Source organism: Aedes aegypti, chromosome 1, assembly GCF_002204515.2.
Source record: "Aedes aegypti strain LVP_AGWG chromosome 1, AaegL5.0 Primary Assembly, whole genome shotgun sequence".
NCBI lineage: Eukaryota > Metazoa > Arthropoda > Insecta > Diptera > Culicidae > Aedes > Aedes aegypti.
In genome coordinates, this window is record NC_035107.1 from 32,883,706 (window position 1) to 32,896,753 (window position 13,048).

At 36.4% G+C, this 13,048-nt stretch overlaps 1 protein-coding gene across 2 annotated transcripts in view; it reads left to right on the plus strand.

Annotated features, from left to right (window-relative positions):
* The first annotated feature begins 627 nt into the window (after window positions 1-627).
* LOC5563924 (octopamine receptor Oamb) overlaps window positions 628-13,048 on the plus strand; it is a 725,283-nt gene continuing 712,862 nt past the window's right edge. For both annotated transcript variants that reach the window (XM_021839348.1, XM_021839349.1), the window contains exon 1: window positions 628-1,810. The gene's annotated coding sequence lies outside the window, so the exon portion shown is untranslated. The remainder of the gene's footprint in view (window positions 1,811-13,048) is intronic.

A 13,048-nucleotide genomic window follows, 5' to 3' on the forward strand; every position in this document is an offset into this window, starting at 1 on the left:
GGCTATTGTTCGTATCTTGTAAACATCATTTTATTTGCCGTAGCGGTTCAAAATTTTTCCTGCTTACAAGAGGAATTCTTAGCGTGTTTCGTGTCTTGCCTTTCTCTCTCTCTCTCTTGCGGGGACAAGAGCGAATTGAAACCAGTGCGCGCCAAACTCCCACGTGTTTTGGTCAAAGGGAAACTTAAAAAAAATGTGCTTGAGGTATCAAAATCAATAACCTCAGAGTCTAGTGCTAAAGACAGTAGCTGTAATCCAAAGATAGAACTCATCAAATCATGAGGACTGTTGTTTTGAATTGAGTCAAGAGATCCATTCTATCGAACGTATCGATTTTTACCGTGAAAACTTTTTCACGTGTTCGGCGCCAACTCCGGATCCAAGAGAGCGCCGGAGAAAGCAAAAGAGCGAACCGAACACACGCGGGCGTTGAGCAAGGTCGAATCTCCCGCCCATGCCGTGCCAGCAAGCTCGAACTGCTCGAATCGATCCCATCCGGTGGTGTTCCGCTTGGCGCTCGGCTCGGCAGCAGTGCGGTGGTTATGGATCGTCTTGCTCGAGTTCACACGGTTTGGGCGACGGAAGCTTGGCGGCCCAGCGTTTTGGCCAGTTGCCGTTTGTCGCTCGTGCCGTTTGGTTGTAAAATTGCGAATCGTTCGCCGAGACGCGGGACAAGTGCTCTGCACGGTTGTTATCAGTCTCTACTAACTAGTCCTAGTAGCTAGCTGGGATGCTTCCATCATCATCATCATCATCATCATCGTCATCAGTGTATAGACCTTCTGCCAGTGGGGCTGCCCTGGGAGGAAAGAGTGTAACGCTCGCTTCCGGTTTCCGTGTCCGCCCGTCAGGTTGAAAGAGTGAAGTTCTTCAGTGTAGACGCGAAGTGGTTTCCCGACGGAACTAGTGTGGATTTTTTCGGGGGGTTATTCCAAGCAGAAAGTCGCAGTGTGCCTAGAGATAATATTTCGACTCCGTCTTTTGAAGCGAAATGCCCTGGCAGAATTTGGCCTGCTGTGATGCGCACATCAATCAGCCTACTGTAGAAATGCTAGGTGTAATGTAAGCTCACTCTGTCTACGTGCTGTGGGTGACGAGTTAATAGCAAAGTACATGAAACCAAAGTGCTAAAATAAGCGTGAAATGGATTTTCGACGAGAAACCGGTGAGGAAATCTGATAGTGTGTCTCGTTTGTGCCCGTTAGTAGTGCTGGCTGCTGTGCTGTATTGTTACCATCGAGAAGCTCCACAGCGATTGTGATGGTGCGGGTTTACGGTTTGTTTACGGCTGTGGAAGTTTAGCGCCTGAAACGGAAGGCAGGAAGGCAGAATACGGAAGGAGAAGAAACCAAGCTAGAAGCCTTTAAAAAGTTGCATCTCGGTAACTCGGTGTTTCCCTTGGCGAACCGTCGAAGCAGGCTCTGACGCTGCTAGTAGTTCGACTTCTACCGCGACGTGAGTGTGCATTGAGAAAAGAAATAAAAGTATTTAGACGTAAGCTGATAAGATTCCTGGGGTGAATTACAGAAAAAAAGTGTTGTGGCTTCACGGTTTGAGCAGTGGTTTTGTTAATCGAAGGAGAAAAGCGCATCCAGAAATTCCAGTAGCTTGCAGTCAGTGTTTGTTCGACAGCAAGGAAAACTTGTTCCAGCAATTGCCGCTTGGCTGCGTGGAGTCCGAAAACAAATTGTGATTATCGCAGCAGGCGTGGGCTGATGTAAATCTCCAGTTCGAAATTGGAGACTGTTGTTGCTAATGTTCGCGACTTGAAAGCTGATCGGCGAGGACTTGCCGTCGTCGACCATGAAAGGTATTGTCTATTATTCCAACACAGATTTGAAACCATTGTTCGGCGCTGCGAAGCGACCTGATCTTGGGCGACGACTGGGCGATCGCGATTATATTTAAATGCATTTGTTCTGTATATCTCGGGTTTCTATAGTGGAACTTCCATGAGTCGATGTTCTATGACACTATATGTAGTCAAGAAACCATACAAAAAATAAATTTCGTGGTTACTAGATAGTCCCCTCAATCAGCTTTCCAAAGCATTTCTGTTCCATAGACTCAATATTTCCATGAGTTGATGGATTAAGATATCGACTCATGGAGGTTTGACTGTATTCGTGGGGACCAGGGCCGAGATGTAATTACATGGTTTGGAACTAAGTCGAGCTTTTAGGAAAGTGTCGGATCACCGTTTGAGGCCAAACGGTTTCGTTCTAAATGAGTCTCGGATAATGTGACGATGTGTGATGTCATGCCAGGCCCCGACGACGTGTGTGAGATTATTTCGGAGACAAATTTGGAATAAGCTGCGGTTAGGAGACCGAAGATGAAATGGGCGGAGGTTGTTGATTATATAGAATTTAGTCATAATTTATTGATTCTAATTGGCGTTCGTTGGGCGCCGCATGGATTGGTGAACTGTAGCTAGACACTTGAGCTGGATTATAATAACTAGTCTGCTAAAACAGTGCTTGTAAGACATTGCGTGATACGAATTTGGAAGCTCAAATTATTACCTTGAAAGGAAACATAAGTTTAAAGATAGATCAAGATCTACAATAAGAGTAAGGTCAGGTTAAGGATTAAGCGAATAGTGTCTTCGAATCCGTGAGGAGTGCATACTTAGCATTCAATTCCAAACATCAAGACTTTGGGAAAGCTCCTGATTTACTCTATCTAGCTAATAAAGGGAAAACGCTTTCGATGCGGAATTATTTATATTAGAAGTTTAAACGCAAGTCCAAATCCCTTGGCCATCACAAAGATGATGATCGGTCTTCATTTAGCTTAGATGCTTTGGAAGATTTAGAATTGTTTTTGGTTTTTGGTTCACAGATGGCTGTAGAGATATACCTTGTAAAGTGTCGTTATTTCATCCTCGAGGTTTTATCGGGTTGATTGATGTAATACCATGGAGGATCAGTGCGTACAAGCTGCGGCATATTGTGGGCCAAATCGCGATTTTTCATCAACGTTGCGGAACGCATAGGAATATCAAAGTTTTGTTTCATATGCAATCGACATATGACATCGAGAAATACAAGTTCAAATCATCGACGTTGTAATGATATGTTGAAATCTAGGGGAATTGAGAAGTTTTACGTTAATATATTTAGGAGAATGTTTTAAGATTTTTTCTTTATGCACGTATCTAGATATCGAACCATAGTGTTTGCAATCATACGCTGAATAATGTAGTTAGAGTGTTAAAATTGTCCATGACGTTTACGTCGACCTTGCAAACATTTGCAGTGATTGGTGATTTCCGAGTCGAAGCACTGAAACACTTTCCGCTATCTACACTGGGCTTGGACCAATACGACTCTCCTACTTGCTTGCTCTTACAAATCGAAGTAAAGTTGAAACAATTTTCAGAAATGTTTTGTTTTTTATATGTAACAAGTAGTCCCGGCTAACTTCGTCTTGCCATCAAGTAGGCTGTTGAAATACGGCATGAACCGTCCCATTTACTTTTCTAACATAAAAGAGTAGTTTTTTCGCTCACAACCAAAGCATTCATCATGCCAATCAATCACTGTATTCACTTACTATCCAAATAACATTTTCAAAGACATTTATATGACTTCGAACAACAAAATGGTTTTAGATTTTGACTATTGTTGATGATTAAATGATGGATTCTTGATCCTTGATACATTAATACTTTCCCAATGGAGCTCCTGGTAGTTACCCTCTGTAGATTTTGGCGGTATAACTGGAAAATATCTTTGGCTTGTTTGGTGAATTTATTGAGTTATTTTCTACGAAACTTTTAGGTGGGATTTAGTGTACATTTTTCATATAAAGAAGTGACGAAATTTACGATACTTTTATGTTAAAATTTTCATAAGTGTTCATGAAAAAGTGCTTGGGAATTCATAAATATATTCTTATAGAAATTGCCGACAGATTTCTTCTTCTGTCTTAACATAGGTTTTTGAAAATAGTTTTCCATTAAGTTGTACAAGTTTGTGTTCAGATATTATTTATTTTACAATGATGAATAATTTTGGAAACATAGCATACCGTTAATAATTCCTAGTGCTAGCAAAAAGCTATATAAACTATAAACTGGTTAATTTTTACGACCAAATTAATTCAAGATTTTGATTTTGTAGTAATTTACGAATTATCGACGGTGGTAGGTCATTTGGCATAAAGTCGTTTGGAATTTAACCGTTTGGCATGAAGTCGTTTGGCATAATGGTCATTTGGCATAAAGTGTAAGACAATTTTCTAATTCACACATTACTTTTCAAATTCAAATTAAATCAATTCAATTAAAGCTAAGGAAAAAGTTTGAATAAAAAATACACTAATAAAAAATTAACACTAAGAAATTTACAGAATTATTTACATTTAAGCCCTCTCAGGGTCTATCCGGGAGAATCGTTTATCTTCTGGGCGGACTCACTTCCACACTAATTCAGCAAAATGGAATTCAACAAAAGATAGAAAAAAAAGGGAATCGTAGCAAAATAATTAAACACTCTAAAGATTATATAAAATTTGAATTCATTTGTTAGGTTTATCAGGTTTCTTAAGGAAAGGGAAATAGAGTTATTTGGAAGGATTTGCACTTTTTATCACCTAGCGCCGGTTGGCGGTCATTTGTCGGTCGCCGGTTGGTCGGTTTGTCGGGCGAATCTCAGTTCGGACATTCCGTGATGACCTGTCGCTGAATCACGTACGGGTTCGATGTCGACTCTCGAGTTGGGTACCGGGCGCACTTTTTGACGGGCGAGGGGTAGCTAACGGCCTTTCGTCGCGAAGGGTCGAGGGGTGGTATGCAGTTTCTTCGATACGTTCCCACTGGATTCCAGGGCTGATTCATCGGCACAATCACAACTGCAGCAACTTGGAACCACTCGCGTCGCACAAAACTTATAACTTTGTTCCTGCGAAGAGGATTAACTTTTTAAATTCAACGTACGGTTTAAACGATTCGAACTTTGTTACCGAAAAGAGCCCTTTGCCTTCTCCAACATTGGCTTTTAAGCAAATTCATGATGCTGCAAAAATCTATGTTCGCGGAACATTTCCCGGGAGCAATTTGTTTTTGCGCAGTTGGTGTTGTGCGCCATGTTAGTTTAGTGCAAGAGTAAGGAATGACGATGTAGGGTTTTATGGGACGGGATTTGAATTCAAATTTTATTTACAGATTTTATATATACAAATTTTATAGTTAGGGAATAGTTTTATATAAGTATTTACAAATTTTATAGTTAGGGGATAATTATTTACATGTATTTACAAAAGGAGACAAAATATAAACGAAGAATAAATATTTTCATAAGAAAAAGAGGAAATTAAACATTGGGACCTATCTCAGAGGTAACAAAAGTCGTTTGGCATAACAGTCGTTTGGCATAATAGTCGTTTGACATAATGAGTCTGAAACCAGGAATTTCTTAAGATGACATTCGTTTTTACATTTCTATTTAATCTTTCTGATGATATCAGGCTTGTTTTGGAGTCAATTGACATAAAATGACACTTTGTTCAACAATCATATGCTCTTGAATGAAGTAAAGCATATTAGGAAAGTTATTGCCAATAGTATTTTATTATTTATCCAGAAATTACCCTTCTTTTAAATATTAATTCTTCTTTTGTCTTTCGCTATTGGAATTTTTGCACTGAAGGTTTTGATATATTTAGCACAAATTTACACTTCTTTCAAATGTTCTATAATGTTTCATATTTAAAGATAGTTTCTATAACTGTTGATTTAAAATTTAAATAAATTTCATTTTCTTTTAAAAATATGCTGTTGTTTGAAGCTTTATGGTGAAACGCCAGTTCTCCGAACCCCAGGTCCCTGAATGTCAGTTCCCAGAATATCCCATTTCTCCGATTAGCCCATTTCCCCGAAAAGCTTTTAGCACTCATAACTGTCGCAACTTTATACATTTCAAGGTGGTGAACGAACCTGCCATCTAATATGCACCCTTCTTTATTTAATTGGCGGTTCTTTCGAGTTTTACCGTCCGCAGCTTTTTTGCCAACATGTGTATAGCCGAGAATGATAGAATAACTCCTTCTTTTGATTGCTTATCGTTCTTTCTTGTTCACTATCCAGCCGCTGAAGATTATTATAGCACTTATTTAAACTGCACCACTTTTCGGGAAAACCGGTCATTCGAGGACTGGCATTCGGGGAACCGACATTCGGAGAAACAACATTCGAGGAAAAGTATCATAATCACTTCGTTGATTCTGAACGCAATTGTTAAATTCATTTTGTTTTATTATGCCGCAATAACTTTTGGCGTCCAATATTCTATTGAATTGATCATAAATTTTGCCTTCTTTTAAAAATAGGCTGTTCTTTATATTTAAACTGTTTTAAATTTTATTATTTAGTAAAGCTAAATGTTATTTAAACCATTTTTATATTTTGCTGTTTTATCAATTCTTACAAGACTTACAAGATAACTACTTTAGAACCTGCCAACATTAAACTTCGTTTTACAAACGCATGATCTCATTTCAAGATATGCTGGAAAAAATATTATCTCAATCACAAATTTTCCTTTCTTTCGATAATAGACGATGTTTTTGATGTACACTTCCAAAATTGAAATATATGTCGAATCGTTGAAAAGTGTTGCCACAAATATTTTATTTTAAAAATGTGTTGTTCATTTGAGTTATGCTGTGAGAAGATTGTTTGCGTTAGAGCCTTGAACATATTAAACGAAAAATAATCTGCTCTCGTACATAGGCTATTTTTGCATTATGCTGCAGTAATACATCTTTGGATTAGAGTTTTTAATATTTTGCAAATTAATTTCCCTTCTTTTATCAAGTAATTTTCATCAAGGGGCCGTCCATAAATGACGTAGCATTTTTTCGCTGATTTTTACACCCCCCTCCCCCCCTCGTAGCATTTCGTCACAAATGCTGGTACTCCCCCCTGGAAAATACGTAGCATATCGTGCAACCCCCCCCCCCCTATATTTTTTTTATTTGTTTTCCTTAGCGACTGGGTTAAAACAAAAATTGGAATTGAGAAGTTCAATACTAAGTTTGATATTAATTACTGACTGAAATGAAAGGATAATCTATTCTAACAGTTTGATATACAGAAATTTGGAAAAGTTTTAAATAAACATTTTCCTTGGTTTTGGTGTCCAGTTTCTTATAGACTAAATTATATTACTATTGCTGTTCTTACCATAAAAAACAAGTTTAATGTAAAAAATATGCAAAAAATTGATTGGATTGATGAAGCTCGTTACTGTCGAGTTAGGGTCCAATATATTTTATAATATATTGAACAAAAATTTCGTTATATTGGAGGATTGTTTTTTTTTTAATTATTCGTTGTTAGGAAATAAATTTCAATGGAGATGATCAAGAAAATATATTAATTTAAAATTAATAATCGTTAATATTATCCAATTTCAAATCATTTTAGCAAACAGTGGCCAGATACATAAAAGATTACAGTTGAAATATTTGGAATGTTTAGAAAATTTTAGCGATTATTATACAAATACAATAATCTCTATTAATATTTCAGTTGATTTTCATTATCGGTTCCACACTGAAATAATCTTACACAACCTATAATGAAACCGTTAAATAATAAAAATTCTTCAAATTACCGAGTTATTAACAAAATTTAATGATAGGGCCATTTTGTTAACACTCGAATCTATTATCCTTATCAATATTCAGGCTATTCCATCAAGAGCATTGATATATCAAAACAAATGATGAGTTGATTGGGTGGAGATCTCCTGCAACATTGAAGGCATAATTCACGGAATAAATATCTTGTACTCCAAGTAAAAAATGTACCCCAAGTTGTTAGAGCATTGATTTTTAATCATTTCATTAAACTTGTTTTGTTTATTTATAAATTTATTAATTTGGACACGAATATAATATAATATTCACATAATTATTTAAAGCTTCAAAACATCTGTTTGATTGCATTTATCAAGATAATCTAAAGTTTCATAGATACTTTTTCAATCTTGTCACATGAATGTTTTGAATAACCCAAGTTTATAAGTAAAAAAAAAAGAAGTTTCATAAAAAATAATTGTATGCAATTTTTTTTTCAGCGCCTTTCTTTTTACGGACTTGATTCAAAATGCTACGTCCACTAGCTAGGACCCCTCCCTCCCCCTCGTCACACTTCGTCACAAATTCGTAAATACCCCCCTCCCCCCTAAAAAGCTACGTCATTTATGGACGACCCCCAAGTGTTACGTCCAAACTTAGGCAGAGCTTAATATCTGCAGCGAAATATTCTATGAGCCTTCCTTTTATTAATAGCTGTAAACTTTTTTTTTTGACAATTTACTATTCTCAAATATGTATATCGCAACAAGCTCAAAGATAGTCTATGTTCTGGGATGAAGAGGAAATTATTATTCCGAAAAGATTTTCTACCAGACCCATCACGAGTTTTATTTAGTAATGCTCTAAAATGTCACAACAATTTATGACAGTCATAGCTTGGAAAATCTCTGAACGAACACCACGCTTGTTGAGAACGTACAAAAAATGTTTGATATGGGCTCGGTGGTAAAAGCTTCAGAAATGCCGATATTTATTCTAAGTCAATCGTTATGCCAAACGGCCATTATGCCAAACGGCTTTATGCCAAACGACCTTATGCCAAACGACTTTATGCCAAACGGGGTACAATCTTCTCGACAGTCTACGTGTTTGCATGACGGACCAAAAACCCATCAATCTAGGTATTCTAAATGCACCTTCTTCTTTTCCTTTCTGGCGTTACGCTCAACTAAGGCAAAGCCTGCTACTCAGCTTAGTTCTCTTATGAGCACTCCCCTAGTTAGGCTAAGTATGCTGTTTCGCTCAAGAAAAGTAAAGAAATTCCTACAGAGAACCCCTTTGAAAATTATTATCTTTTCTCTACTGCGTACCGAGATCTAAGAAATGTGATTTACTTGACAGAAATCGCATCGAGATAAGCGATTACTTTTCTTGTCAGCAGCAAACCAGCATTTAGGCCGGAACTAATCTTAAATTCTTCTTTTACGGCCATCAATAAAAATGTGTCGAGGGTCAATCAAATATAGAAAGGAAATTTAGGAAAATTGATCTATTCTCATTCGAATGTACTACAAAAGCAAGTTTTATCACATTACGTAAATTAAAATGTGTTGATCAATAATCACGTCAATCTTTGTTTTGTTTTGATTATTTTCCAACAATATTCAGCTTTGATAAGACAAAATTTGCACCTTAATTTTGTAACGCAGAAAACACAGATTTTTGGCCACATCTCATATGATCTTGAAGCTTTTATAAATATTAAGTTTAAGAAAACCAAAAAGATCAGCAACTACCGAAAAACTAAACATTACATATACTTTACAATTTGATTAGATGGACAAATTGATGTGAAATTTGCGAAAACGTTACACGTCTTCTCGGTGAGAATCTAACTCACAACCTCCTGTTCACTAGACAGGGCGCGTTACCCCTACACCACGAGAAGACTTATGGACGCAGAAGTTAACCTGAATTAGAATTCAGTTCAAAAATCACGTGGTCCGCTTTTGCAAAGCGCACCTCTTTCGGGAGAATTAGATGCCCATCCAAACAGAACACTCAGGCAAATGGACTATCAAAATTCATACATTTTGCCTTATGAAAGTATGCTGTTTCGCTCAAGAAAAGTAAAGAAATTCCTACAGAGAACCCCTTTGAAAATTATTATCTTTTCTCTACTGCGTACCGAGATCTAAGAAATGTGATTTACTTGACAGAAATCGCATCGAGATAAGCGATTACTTTTCTTGTCAGCAGCAAACCAGCATTTAGGCCGGAACTAATCTTAAATTCTTCTTTTACGGCCATCAATAAAAATGTGTCGAGGGTCAATCAAATATAGAAAGGAAATTTAGGAAAATTGATCTATTCTCATTCGAATGTACTACAAAAGCAAGTTTTATCACATTACGTAAATTAAAATGTGTTGATCAATAATCACGTCAATCTTTGTTTTGTTTTGATTATTTTCCAACAATATTCAGCTTTGATAAGACAAAATTTGCACCTTAATTTTGTAACGCAGAAAACACAGATTTTTGGCCACATCTCATATGATCTTGAAGCTTTTATAAATATTAAGTTTAAGAAAACCAAAAAGATCAGCAACTACCGAAAAACTAAACATTACATATACTTTACAATTTGATTAGATGGACAAATTGATGTGAAATTTGCGAAAACGTTACACGTCTTCTCGGTGAGAATCTAACTCACAACCTCCTGTTCACTAGACAGGGCGCGTTACCCCTACACCACGAGAAGACTTATGGACGCAGAAGTTAACCTGAATTAGAATTCAGTTCAAAAATCACGTGGTCCGCTTTTGCAAAGCGCACCTCTTTCGGGAGAATTAGATGCCCATCCAAACAGAACACTCAGGCAAATGGACTATCAAAATTCATACATTTTGCCTTATGAAAGATGGAATGATTATTGCAATACGAACGCTTCAATTTAGCATCACCTCACATCAAGGCATCGATAGGCGTGGGGTGTACGCACTAGCCTATCGATTGCAAGGTTCTTGGTTCGATTCCAGGTTGCCGTGTCAGTTTTTTGTTTTCATATTTCGGTTTCATAAGGTAAATTTATGAGTGTCAACCCGATTTCTTGTGGCGAATTTTCTTAAGGGATTCCTATGTTTATCAATAGTCCATTTGCTTGTGTGAACGCTTTCTATTGTATATGCAATGCCTAGCCCGAGAGCGCATTATTTATTAGGTATTGAAATACCACACACTACTCGCCAACGACGTGCTGGCTAAGATTTGTGGGGTAGGGCTAACGCGCCCTATCTAGTGAACAGGGAGTAGTGAGCTCGATTCTAACCGAGATGACGTGTAACTTTTTCGCAAATTTCACATCAATTTCACCATTTAATCCAATTGCAAAGGAGAATTGTAATGTTTAGTTTTTCGGAAGTTGTTAAACTTCATCTCGGCTAGTTAGCCGTAAACCACGAATCATAATTAAAAACAAGCAAGACGATCAAGTTTCAAGATTGTGTTCTAGCTCTTTTCCATTATAATCGTCGGCGCAGGTAGTTAGTGTCTCTAGCAATAAAAGCGATAAAGTGGTAGTGAAGATAAAAAAAGTGATTTTTCATTGCGAAGTCCCTGACTGAACGTGCAATGGTCTCGTTTGTAAACGATGTTGTTTCACATCGTATGAAGTTTAAAATTGTAACAAAAAGGTCCACCTCTGATCGACGACATAAATTAAAGAAATTTCGTTTCGTTTGTGAAAATATTCAACTAGGTTGGAATAAATTTGCATTGTGCAATATTTTATAAATTTTGTGAAATATATTATAAATTTTGATATACAGCTTGTCGGCGATGATTACGAACGGCGATCAAGTGGCCAATAATCGAAAAACTGACCGTTTCTGATAGTTTTTTTTATTGTGCATAATTATATAGAAAACAGTTCTATTAAGGTATTCCTGGAATATAAAAGTAAGATCTTTTACCTAGAAAAAATCTAGTGAGGATCTCTGGAAAATCTCCTGGAGTTTCAATTGTAGATATCGATGGAACATAAAAGCGTATAAGCATTGGACTTATAAAGGTTTTGCTAGAGAGAAACTTGATAGTGTTCCTTACAGCATCGGTCGGAAAACCGCTGAAGCAATTTTTCGATGAACTCCTACCAGAATTTCTAGAAGAATCCCTGAATGAGTTCTCAGAAAAGTTCGTTTCATGTTTTTTTTTCGATAATAACGCATATAGTTTCCAAATATAATTCCACGGACAATTGTTTAAAAGCTATCATGGGGAATAGCTTTTCATTTCCATTGTGATTTTTCCAGGAGTTCCTAGAGGGTTTCTTTCGGCAAAAGCTGGAAAAATCTAAAAAAAAATTAGTGGGGAAAAAATGGAAGAATTTCTTGAGATATTCTTCAATTGCTTTATTTAGTTATGATATCTTATATAGTCTAAAATGTCACTAAAACTCAAGTATATATCGAGTTTCTAACTTAATCCCTTTGAGGTTTTTTTGTCCTTCTTTCAAATGAAAGAAAAAAAATCCATCGAGAGTTTAGAAAAAAATGACTTTAGAATGTATTTCGCTTAAAAAACTCTAGGCTTTACAGAGACATAACAACGGATTATCAGAGACTTACATTTGAATAGTGACCAAGTTCCTAAATGCAGACTTGATAGTAGCCATGTACCGTAATCCGGAGTAACATTGATCAGTTTTTAGAATATTTCTTAAATATTTCATCCAAAAATGTAAATGTTGAGAGTTTTATATTTTTAAAACAAGTACTGCCACCCATAGCTCGTGACTATATACTGTATTTTGTTTTTTGAAAGATTTAAGCATGTTTACAAAAATGTTTTATGTGATTTTTGCATTATGCTGATATGGGGTAACATTGATCATCCATGTAAACAACGTTCGATAATATTGAAAATGTCGTTACTTACATAAATTATGGCCCCTGAAGCCAAATATGATGTCCAAACGCTTACATCTCATTTACTTTTTGAGTTATTTTAAAATTAAAAACACCTCGAACAGCGGAAAACGCCTAAAGGTAGGCAATTTCTTAAGGGAATTCTACATTTTTAACAGTAATTCGTTAATGTTGCCTAATTTAACATACTTATAAAAATTTTGACAGCGGAATCGTTTTTGGCGATGATATTTTTAGTGAGAACTGTATTTTCCTTGCTCATATCGCTTGCAGAACTTATGTGAGACATGAATCTTCAGTAGTGTCATCGTTAACCATTGAAATATTTTTTTCGCAAACTTGACAAATTTACGCATAAAGTTAACGCAATTTTTGCAAAAATCTTAATTTTTAATAGCTTGTTAATATAGGAAAGATAAGCAACATTCAGGCTTTGGAAATGTTTCATCAATAAATTATGATAACAAATTATTACGAGATAAGTCATTCCGATCAATGTTACCCCGCTGATCAATGATACCCCGGATTACGGTACCACAAACATTTGAAACGTATAAAAATAATCTGAAA